Genomic DNA, 12,068 nt, shown 5'->3' on the forward strand with positions numbered 1-12,068 from the left:
CTGTATCTAACCCCGTGCTGTACCAGTCCTGGGAGTGTTTGATGGGGACAGTGTAGAGGGAGCTTTACTCTGTATCTAACCCCGTGCTGCACCTGCCCTGGGAGTGTTTGATGGGGACAGTGTAGAGGGAGCTGTACTCTGTATCTAACCCCGTGCTGTACCAGTCCTGTGTGTGTTTGATGGGGACAGTGTAGAGGGAGCTTTACTCTGTATCTAACCCCGTGCTGCACCTGCCCTGGGAGTGTTTGATGGGGACAGTGTAGAGGGAGCTTTACTCTGTATCCAACCCCGTGCTGTACCTGTCCTGGGAGTGTTTGATGGGGACAGTGTTGAGGGAGCTTTACTCTGTATCTAACCCTGTGCTGTACCTGCCCTGGGAGTGTTTGATGGGGACAGTGTAGAGGGAGCTTTACTCTGTATCTAACTCCGTGCTGTACCTGTCCTGGGGGTGTTTGATGGGGACAGTGTAGAGAGAGCTTTACTCTGTATCTAACCCCGTGCTGTACCTGCCCTGGGAGTGTTTGATGGGGACAGTGTAGAGGGAGCTTTACTCTGTATCTAACCCCGTGCTGTACCTGCCCTGGGAGTGTTTGATGGGGACAGTGTAGAGAGAGCTTTACTCTGTATCTAACCCCGTGCTGTACCTGCCCTGGGAGTGTTTGATGGGGACAGTGTAGAGGGAGCTTTACTCTGTATCTAACCCCGTGCTGTACCTGCCCTGGGAGTGTTTGATGGGGACAGTGGAGGGTGAAATTTCCTCTGTATCTAACCCCGTGCTGTACCTGCCCTGGGAGTGTTTGATGGGGACAGTGTAGAGGGAGCTTTACTCTGTATCTAACCCCGTGCTGTACCTGTCCTGGGGGTGTTTGATGGGGACAGTGTAGAGGGAGCTTTACTCTGTATCTAACCTCGTGCTGTGCCTGCCCTGGGAGTGTTTGATGGGGACAGTGGTGGGTGAAATTTCCTCTGTATCTAACCCTGAGTTCTTGTTGACCTGGGAGTATTTGATACTGAGACCAGATCATTACTTTTACTGATGTAAACATATAGACATTAGTGTGGAGAGCATAATTCCAAAGCCGGCACTGCTTTCACCGCCATTATTATTGTTATTATGAATAGGGTGGGAATGGAAGGATACGGACTCCGTAAATGCAGACGGTTTTAGTTAAGGCAGGTTTAGTTTGCCAATTATCTCAAATCTGTGCCCTCGTTAACAGCCCTCTTGCCAGTCGAACCACGTACTCAACCAAATCCCTCCATCGTTTTGAACGTCCCTCTTAAGTCTCCTCCCAGCCTTCCCTGCTCCGAGGACAACAACCCCCCGGTTTCTCCGACACGGTTTCAGCGGGGGTCTCCTCTGCTCCTTCGCCAAGCCCCCTTCGGTCGCCCCGAGGCGCCGCCGACGTCAAGCCAGAAATTACCTTTGGAGTTGTCCTGAAGGATGGCCGCCGCTGATCCGGGGCTGCCAGCATTGACCGGGGCCGCGTCAGGCGATCGCAGAGGCCTGCTGAACCCTCTCCTGGTGTCAGTCTCACAATCGGCACATTCTACGTTCCGGTGCCCAGGCGGCAGTCAGTGCTGGCTTGCAGGCAGCTGCTCAAACTGATGCTACCACCAGCTGGCAATGAGGACATCGTGACATCATAATGGTTCTGATGAAGATGATGAGCAGGACAACCGGCAGGGTGTGAAAAAGGATCGCAAGTCACAGTCTTCGTTTGCCTCAATTCAAATTCACGAGATCGAAAAAAAACTGCCCCCCCCCCCCCCCCAACCTCCCCCCTCACCACGCGAACCCAGTCGCCCCCAACTCCAAGAGCCCTGATCTTGCGGACTGATCGATTGCATGGCTCCTCCCCTCGAGCTTGCTGTTTAGTGTATTAAAGCCTCAGTTACGTTCATCACTCGTCGTGTATTATTGATGGTGTATTAATTTACTGCACTAAATTTCTAAAGATGGACTCTTCACTCAAGATGAACTCCTCACTCAAGGCCGATCGCTTGCAACTAGACCCACAGGCAGCCGGCGCTACAGAAACGTTTGAACACTGGCTAAGCTGCTTCGAAGCGTACCTCGCATCCTTCAACGCAGATTTCACAGACCTCCAGAAGAAGCAGGTCCTCCACGCACGGGTGGGCCTCACCAGGGACACCCCCTCGTACGCGGAGGCAATAACGCTGCTAAAAGGACATTACGTGAAATCCATTAACAGGTATATGCCGGGCACCTCCTCGCCACGAGACGCCAACGCCCTGGGGAATCACTCGCGGAATTCCTGCGTGCCTTGCGCATCCTCTGCCGGAACTGCAACTGTCGGGCGATATCGGCTACCCAGCACGCGGAGCTGCTGACCAGGGACGCCTATGTCGCCGGCATGCACTCGAACTATATCCGCCAGCGATTATTAGAAGGGGGGACACCCGGCCTCCCAGAGACAGTACAACTCTCCAACTCACTGGAGGTGGCCTCCCAGAACATGGGGGCCTACACCTCCGACCGCGCGGCACCCTCGTGGGCCTCATGGGCGCAGCCATCAATCTACGCCGCACAGTGGCCCACCAACGCCGGAGGCCCGAGGTGCTACTTCTGTGGCCAGAGTAACCACCCCCGACAACGCTGCCCGGCACGGAACGCAACCTGTAACGGCTGTGTGAAGAAGGGCCACTTCGCAAAAGCCTGCCAGGCCCGACCCCCCTAAATCTTCTAGGCCCAGCAGCGCTGCCTGCTGCCTGTCAGGGCCACCCCCAGCTGCCACGCCACCCGCCATGTGCGACCCATGGGCGCCGCCATCTTTAACTTCAGCCGACACATGCGATCCACGGGGGCCGCCATCTTGGATGTCATCTTGCACCTCACCCGCCATGTGCGACCCGTGGGCGCCGCCATCTTTAATTTCACCCGCCATGTGCGACCCGTGGGCGCCGCCATCTTTAATTTCACCCGCCATGTGCGACCCGTGGGCGCCGCCATCTTTAATTTCACCCGCCACGTGCGACTCATGGGGGCCACCATTTTGGGACCACTTCGCAGGCTTCTGGGAGCCCAGCTCACCCGACCGTACGCTGGCCGCCGCTACCTCCGACCGGCCTACCGACCGCCTTCCGACACTCGCCTCCGTCACGCTCGACCAGTCCCGGCCACACCACCTCGCGAAGTCCACGATGACCGTCTGGATCAACGGGCACGAGATGGCCTGTGTTTTCGACTCCGGGAGCACAGACAGCTTCATTCACCCAGATACGGTGAGGTGCTGCTCCCTCCCAATCCTACCCGCGACCCAGAAAATCTCCCTGGCTTCCGGATCCCACGCAGTAGAAATCCGGGGGTACTGTGTCGCGACTCTCACTGTGCAAGGCGTAGAGTACACCAACTTTAGGCTCTACGTCCTCCCACATCTCTGCGCTGCCCTATTACTGGGGCTCGACTTCCAGTGCCACCTCCAGAGCCTTACCTTAAAGTTCCCCCCCCTCACCGTCTGTAGCCTCGCGACCCTTAAGGTCGCCCCACCCTCCCTCTTCGCAAACATCACCCCGGACTGTAAGCCTGTCGCTACCAAAAGCAGATGCTACAGTGCCCAGAACAGGGCCTTCATCAGGTCGGAAGACCAGCGACTCTTGCGAGAGGGGATCATTGAGGCTAGTAACAGCCCCTGGAGAGCCCAAGTGGTGGTTGTCAAGACTGGGGAGAAGCACCGGATGGTCATCGATTACAGCCAGGGTACACGCAGCTCGATGCGTACCCCCTCCCCCGCATATCTGACATGGTCAATCAGATTGCGCAGTATCGAGTCTTCTCTACAGTCGACTTGAAGTCCGGGTACCACCAGCTCCCTATCCGCCCGGAGGACCGCCAATACACTGCCTTCGAGGCAGATGGCCGCCTCTATCACTTCCTCTGGGTTCCCTTCGGCGTCACCAACAGGGTCTCGGTCTTCCAAAGGGAAATGGACCGAATGGTTGACCAGTACGGGCTGCGGGCCACGTTCCCGTACCTAGACAACGTCACCATCTGCGGCTGTGGCCAGCAGGACCATGACGAGAACCTCTGGCGCTTCCTCCACACCGCGAAACCTCTGAACCTCACTTATAATAGAGAGAAATGCGTCATTCGCACAACCCGCCTGGCCATCCTCGGCTACGTCGTGGAACACGGAGTCCTAGGGCCCGACCCCGACCGCATGTGCCCCCTTCTGGAACTCCCCCTCCCCCACTGCCCCAAGGCCCTGAAGAGATGCCTGGGGCTTTTCTCTTACTACGTCCAGTGGGTCCCCAACTATGCGGACAAGGCCCGTCCCCTGATCAAATCCACCGTTTTTCCCCTGACGGCTGAGGCCCGACTGGCCTTCAATCGCATCAAGGCAGGTATTGCCAAAGCCGCGATGCATGATGTGGACGAGTCCATTCCGCTCCAGGTGGAGAGTGATGTGTCGGACTTTGCTCTGGCCGCCACACTCAACCAGATGGGCAGGCCTGTGGCTTTCTTCTCCCGTAACCTCCAGGCCTCCGAGATTCGACACTCCTCCGGCGAAAAGCCCAAGCCATTGTAGAAGCTGTGAGACATTGGAGGCATTACCTGGCCGCCAGGCGATTCACTCTCCTCACTGACCAACGGTCGGTTGCCTTCATGTTCAATAACACACAGCTCGGCAAGATTAAGAATGACAAGATTTTGAGGTGGAGGATCGAGCTCTCCACCTACAGCTACGATATCTTGTATCGACCCGGGAAGCTCAATGAGCCCCCAGATGCCCTATCCCGCGGTACATGTGCCAGCGCACAGGTAGACCGACTCCGGGCCCACCACAATGACCTCTGTCACCCGGGGGTCACCCGTTTGTTTCACTTCATCAAGGCTCGCAACCTGCCTTACTCCATCGAGGAGGTCAGGACCGTGACCAGGGATTGCCAGGTCTGCGCGGAGTGCAAACCGCACTTCTATCGGCCAGACAAAGCACACCTGGTAAAGGTCTCCCGCCCTTTTGAGCGGCTCAGCATCGACTTCAAAGGTCCCCTCCCCTCCACTGACCATAACGTATACTTCCTCAACATCGTTGATGAGTACTCAAGATTCACCTTCGCCATCCCGTGCCCTGACATGACTCTGCCTCCGTCATCAAGGCCCTGCACAGTCTTTTCACCCTTTTCGGGTTCCCCACCTATATCCATAGCGATCGGGGCTCCTCCTTTATGAGCAACGAGCTGCGTAAGTTCCTGCTCAGCAAAGGCATCACCTCCAGCAGGACGACCAGCTACAACCCCCGGGGGAACGGACAGGTGGAGAGGGAGAACGCGACGGTCTGGAAGGCCATCCTTCTGGCCCTACTACGGTCGAAAAGTCTCCCAGTCTCCCGCTGGCAGGAGGTCCTCCCCAATGCGCTCCACTCCATCCAGTCGCTCCTCTGTACAGCTACTAACGAGACTCCTCACGAGCGTATGTTCGCCTTCCCCAGGAAGTCCACCTCCGGGGTCTCGCTCCCATCCTGGCTGACAGTCCCGGGGACCGTCCTTCTCCGCAAGCATGCGAGGAGCCATAAAACCGATCCCCTCGTCGAGAAGGTCCTGCTGCTCCATGCGAACCCCCAATATGCCTACGTGGCACACCAGGACGGGCAGCAGGACACGGACTCCCTTCGGGATTTGGCTCCTGCAGGCTCCCCGGAGACCATCACCACCACCCCCCACCCTACACCGTCTTCCCCCACCTCCGCCCACCTCCCTCGCGAACTCACACCCGCAGGCCCACCGGCGACAAGCACCACCACCTCCGCCCGTACACCGCCACCCCCCCCCCCCCCCCTCCGCCGACTCAACATCTGGATGAAGAAGAAGTTGACAACACGCTCCCGGGCGCGCAGGTCTCGACGCCGGCACCCACACCACAGCCGGGACTGAGGCGATCACAGCAGACGGTCAAGGCCCCCAACAGACTTGACCTTTAAGACCACTTCACCCCCACCGGACTCTTTTTTTAAACAGGGGGTGAATGTGATAAACCACATTATTGTATTATATGCATGGTACTGTATCGTACATGCCTGGGCATGTCCAAGCTGGCTCCGCCTGTGGCTCCTCCCCTCGGGCTTGCTGTTTAGTGTATTAAAGCCTCAGTTATGTTTATCACTCGTCGTGTATTATTGATGGTGTATCAATTATAGAATACAGGTGCGCGTTTCGGATAACTTTGTGATTGCTTCTGTTGTTAAAGTGATGATTCATATTAGCAGAACATCTGGTTATTCTGGTTAGTGGAGAATTCCAATTGGGCGCGTGCCAAGATAAACACGAAGTTAATTTACTGTGCACGACATCCACAGGTTCTCCTTTATCTACCCGGCCAGTCACATCCTCAAAAACCCTCTATTTCTCAAGCACGATTGTCCTTTCATAAAACCTTGTTGGGCTCGATTTTCCGTCGGCGTTTGGACCGTCCGTTTCGCTGGCGGCCCACGCTCCCCTGGCCGGCGGGAGGGACGGCGGGAGGGACGGTGGGAGGGACGGTGGGAGGGACGGTGGGAGGGACGGCGGGAGGGACGGCGGGAGGGACGGCGGGAGGGACGGTGGGAGGGACGGCGGGAGGGACGGTGGGAGGGACGGCAGGTCCTGCCCGTTGACTTATCTGTTTCTAAATGCAATGTTAAGATTTCCTTAATGGGGGGTGTGTGGGGGGAGAGTGGTGTATTGAGGCTGATAGAAAACCAGTTGGGAAACAGGAAGCAAAGGGCACGATCTATCAACCACATCCCGCCAGGCGAGAGAGTGAGCAGGACGGTTAGACAGCGGGAGAGGCCGAAATCGGGAACCGCGCAGAGTGCCGATCGGTTTCCGGTCCAACCGGCCCGCTCCCGTGGCGAGATGCGGATCCCGTTGCGACTTGCCAAGAAATCAAGGATCACCAATTAAGACCAATCTCCGTCCCAGTAACGGGATGGACCCCCAATCGAACGGCCTCTCGTGATCTAACCGCCTCCCCAGCGGGCGGGCGCCGTTTAATACCCCAATTTAACAACGTGAAGCTGGCCTGGGGGTCCAAGGAGGTGAGTAGCCATCTTCGATATCAGGCGTCCAGCCCAGATGCACCTGGGGTGGGGCGGTTGGGAGAGGCCCCAGGGAGGCGGGAGGGGTCTCAGTCGGGAGGTGGGCCGCCATCGTTTGGGGGGGGGGGGATCACCCCTGGGATGGGGGGGGGGGCTGTGCCCCCATGTCAGGCATGCGTCCCCTGGATCGTGTATACCCATCATGGGGACAGCTCCAACTGCTGCCTGTCCGTCCCAGCTTATGGTGATGGTCACTCCCACCGGCCATGGCAGCTGCTGGCAGTGCAGCTGGAGGCTATTGCCAATGGAGAATTGGCAATTGTAGCAATGCGGGCGGACCATGCTCTGCATCGCCTCACCAATGTCCGCCTACATCTGGGAAACGGTGCTCAGCGACCGGGACCTGCTCGGGAGCGCCTCAGCGATGCCCACCTGAGGCTGGGACATATACCACACCGCCTCGGAAAGGTCCACCTGCATCTGAGACACATCCCAAAGTGACTCGGACACCCTGTCGAGGCTCTCAGCCAAGGCCATCAGTGCCTGAGCTGCACCTTGGACATCAACACTCATGGTGCTGCCTTCGTGCTCCAAGCTCGCCACTGCGTTCGCCACCCGAGCAGCGTTGGCCTCGGTGCCCACCCGCAGCCTCTGGGACTCCTCCAATCGGCTATGGACCTGCAGGAGGATCGCTGACATCCTCCTGTCTGAATCTCACGGCCGCAACTTATCGACTACAGCAGCTCCGGATCGCCTGTTCCAGAGAATAAGTGTGGGATTCCCCCTCCCCCCCCGCCGCCCCCCCCCCCCCCCCCCCCCCCCGGGCCGGGTCGGAGAATCGCCGGGGAGCGGCGCCATGAATCCCGCCCCGCCGCTCCGATGCTGGCTGCCGAATTTTCCGCCGCCGTTTTTTTTGGCGGGCCGGGGACTGCGCCGCGCCAGTCGGGGGCCGGTGGCAGTGCCCCCCCCCCCCCCCCCCCCCCCGCGATTCTCCGGTCCTCGATGGGCCGAGCGGCCGCCCGCCTTCGGCCAGTCCCACCGGCGTGGATTAGACCAGGCCCGTACCGGCGGGACCTGGCTCTGAGTCCTCGGGGGGGGGGGGCACGGGGGGGGATCCGACCCCGGGGGGGGGGGGGGGGGGGCCCCCACGGTGGCCTGGTCTGCGATCGGGGCCCACCGACTGCGGGCGGGCCTGTGTAAAGCTCCGCCATGGCCGGCGCGGAGAAGAAACCCCCCCCCCGCGCATGCGCAGGAAACACGCCGGCGGTCCTGCGCAGCGCCAACCACTCTAGCGCCGGCCTGGGTGCGGACGATTCCGCACATTCCAGGCGGCTGACGCTGGAGCGGTTCACGCCGCTCCTCGCCGCTGGTACGGCTCGCCCCACCAGATACCGGAGAATCCCTGCCCCAGCATCTGGCTGGAACCCAGCTGGTTCCTGGGATTCTCCCCGTGTCTGCGCGGGTCTCACCCTCACAACCCAAAGATGTGCAGCGTAGGTGGATAGGCCACGCTGAATTGCCCCTTAATTGGAAAAAATGAATTGGGTACACTAAATTTATAAAAACATAAATAAATAAATAAGTGGGGGCACATCCGGCCATCAGCAGATGGTAGGTAGTAAGACGTACAGGTGATCAGTCGCAATTCCAGAGATAACAAAGTGACTCCATGATAACTTGTTCTGTAACAGATCGTGATCTTACCCCGTGTGATTCAATAAAGATCCTGGTTTGGACAAGTCAAGTCGTTTGGTAGATTCCTTGCTCGACATCGAACATCGAACACAGTAGGGCGGAGGCGGTGATCCACCAAAGCCAAGTGGGACAATGAGGAAGGAAGGCTGCGGAGGGCTGCGCACGGGGATGTGGGGGAGGGGGGAGGGCTCCCGATGGCAGGTGGAGGAGGCACGGAGCTGGACGAAGACGGTGAACAATGGAAGGCCGAGGGGGAGAGAAGATGGACCGCGACAGGGCTGCATGAAGAGCTCACAAAGAAGAGAGTCAAGGGGACAACACAACGTTTACTGGGAGGGGATGGATGGGTACTCGGCGGGTAGAGATCCAAGTGAGGAATGGGCACCTCGCTGGCGATGAGCTCGCGGAATTACGAAGGAGCGAGGACGGAATTAAGACCATAAGACATAGGAGCAGAATTAGGCCACTCGGCCCATCGAGTCTGCTCTGCCACTCAATCATGGCTGACATTTTCTCATCCCCATTCTCCTGCCTTCTCCCCATAACCCCTGATCCCCTTATTGATCAAAAACCTATCTATCTCTGTCTTAAAGACACTCAGTGATTTGGCCTCCACAGCCTTCTGCGGCAAAGAGTTCCACAGATCCACCACCCTCTGGCTGAAGAAATTCCTCCTCATCTCTGTTTTAAAGGATCGTCCCTTTAGTCTGAGATTGTGTCCTCGGGTTCTAGTCCTCTCCACGTCCACTCTATCCAGGCCTCGCAGTATCCTGTACGTTTCAATGGGATCCCTCCGCCATCCAACAAGTACAGACCCAGAGTCCTCAAACGCTCCTCATACAATACAACAAGTTCTTCATTCCAGGGATCATTCTTGTGAACCTCCTCTGGACCCTTTCCAAGGCCAGCTCATCCTTCCTTGGATATGGAGCCCAGAACTCCTCATAATATTCCAAATGGGGTCTGACCAGAGCCTTATACAGCCTCGGACGGACATCCCTGCTCTTGTATTCCAGCCCTCTTGACATGAATGCTAACATTGCATTTGCCTTCTTAACTGTCGACTGAACCTTCACGTTAACCTTAAGAGAATCGTGAACAGGGACTCCCAAGTCCCTTCTGATTTCCTAAGCATCTCCCCATTTAGAAAATAGTCTATGCCTCCATTTCTCCTTCCAAAGTGCATGACCTCACACTTTTCCACGTTGTATTCCATCTGCCACTTCTTTACCCACTCTCCGAGCTTGTCCAAATCCTTCTGCAGCCCCCCTGCTTCCTCAATACTACCTGCCCCTCTACAGATCTTTGTATCATCTGCAAACTTAGCAACAGTGCCTTCAGTTCCTTCTTCCAGATCATTAATGTTTATTGTGAAAAGTTGTGGTCCCAGCACTGACCCCTGAGGCACACCACTCGTCACCGGCTGGATCCTGAAAAAGACCCCTTTATCCCCACTCTCTGCCTTCTGCCAGTCAGCCAATCCTCTATCCATGCCAGGATCTTACCCTGAACACCATGGGCTCTTAACTTATTTAACAGTCTCCTATGTGGCACCTTGTCAAAGGCCTTCTGGAAATCTAAATAAATCACGTCCACTGGTTCTCCTTTGTCTAACTTCCTTGTTACCTCCTCAAAGAACTCTAACAGATTTGTCAGACACGACTTCCCCTTGACGAAGCCGTGCTGACTCAGTCCTATTTTACCGTGCACGTCCAAGTATTCCGCGACCTCGGGCAGGATTCTCCGCGAACCGGCGGGGCGGGCCTCTCCGGTGCCGAGGGGCGGCGTGAACCACCCCGGCAACGGGCCGCCCCGAAGGTGCGGCATCCTCCACACCTTCAGGGGCTAGGCCGGCGCCGGAGTGTCTGGCACCTCGCGAGCCGGCGCGAAAGGGCTTGGCGCCACGCCAACCTGCCACGGCACCCGCCCGCCCGCAGATCGGTGGCCCCAGTCCCCCCCGCGTCCCCCCCACGGGCAGACTGTCTGTGGAGCCAGGTCCCGCCGGTACAGACCTGTTTCGATTAACGCCGGCAGGACCCGCTGGAAACGGGCGACCACTCGGCCCATTGCGGGCCGGAGAATTGCCGGGGGGGGGGGGGGGGGGGGCGCGGAGTCCATCTTTAATAATGGACTCTAAAATCTTACCAATGATCGAAGTCAGGCTAACCGGCCTATAATTTGAAATGAAATGAAAATGAAAATCGCTTATTGTCACAAGTAGGCTTCAAATGAAGTTACTGTGAAAAGCCCCTAGTCGCCACATTGCGGCGCCTGTTCGGGGAGGCTGGTACGGGAATTGAACCATGCTGCTGGCCTGCCTTGGTCTGCTTTCAAAGCCAGCGACTTAGCCCTGTGCTGAACCAGCCCCTATTTCCCGTCCTCTGGCCAAAGTGGTCAGATAGATTAGTCGGTGGGACAATACATGAGCAGTGGCAGACGTGTCGGGAGATAAACTATGACTCCCAGAATCCCAATGAGGGGGAAAGACTGGAAGGGGAGGAAGAACGGACCAGGGATAATCAAGGAAATGAAGGGGGGGGGTGAAGTTGAAAGTGGAAACGTTTAAGCATCAACGGTTAGCGGTCAGCCAGAAGAGTGGGGTAGATTGCAGCAAAGATGGACTAAAATATTCTCAGGAAGGAGAAAGAAAATATGAGGACAAGAGAAGCATACAAAGTCAATAAAAGTTTGTTTTAAGTGCATTGAGAGAAGTAAAATAAAGCATTGGCCCCGCAGAGATTGCTATCTTTATACTAGTTACTGTGAAACATAGAGTACCCAGCAGAGCAGGAGATAGCTTGTGGCCAATCTCAGAGGATTTGGCCTACAGACATTGGGTCACCTTACTGCCATACCTGGCTATCACCACCTCGGGGCTGCCTCGACAGTAGAGGCTGCAGTCTTCAGTGACAACATGCAGATCCTCTTGGCTAATGGCTCTGGCACACACACCCAGGCTGCGGCTGGCAAACTGGACAGAATTAGACAGAGAAATCAGTGTCACACGTACGATCTTCCATAATTCAAACTGCTACCCCCCCCCCCCCCCCCCCACCACCACCACCACTCCGATGGCATGATTACTCAACGAGCTCATCCATATCCCCGTTACCCATATCCTAACTCCCACCACAGCCCAGACCCCTACACCCTCGTGCTCGCCGAATTTCGTTCGCTCATAATCCAGCCTTGCGTTGAAATCCCTCCCTGGCCTCCCCCATCGATATCTTCGGAACCCTCTCCAGCCCTGCGACCTCTCCAAGATGGCGGCACTCCTCCAATCCTAGCCACTCGCGCACGCCCGATTTCCACCATTGGTGTCTGGGCCTTCACCTG

General features: G+C 57.1%; 1 protein-coding gene across 3 annotated transcripts in view; it reads right to left on the reverse strand.

The window, feature by feature from the left end:
* Positions 1-11,636, reverse strand: part of LOC140403843 (uncharacterized) — a 349,170-nt gene extending 337,534 nt beyond the window's left edge. Inside the window, exon 1 of one of the 3 annotated variants that reach the window (XM_072492027.1) lies at positions 11,588-11,636. The gene's annotated coding sequence lies outside the window, so the exon portion shown is untranslated. Of the gene's footprint in view, positions 1-1,424; positions 1,526-11,587 lie in introns of those variants that run through there. The other 2 variants (XM_072492026.1, XM_072492028.1) reach the window with 2 other exon arrangements.
* Between the last annotated feature and the right edge of the window lie 432 nt (positions 11,637-12,068).

The sequence above is a fragment of the Scyliorhinus torazame genome, chromosome 29 (assembly GCF_047496885.1).
Source record: "Scyliorhinus torazame isolate Kashiwa2021f chromosome 29, sScyTor2.1, whole genome shotgun sequence".
NCBI lineage: Eukaryota > Metazoa > Chordata > Chondrichthyes > Carcharhiniformes > Scyliorhinidae > Scyliorhinus > Scyliorhinus torazame.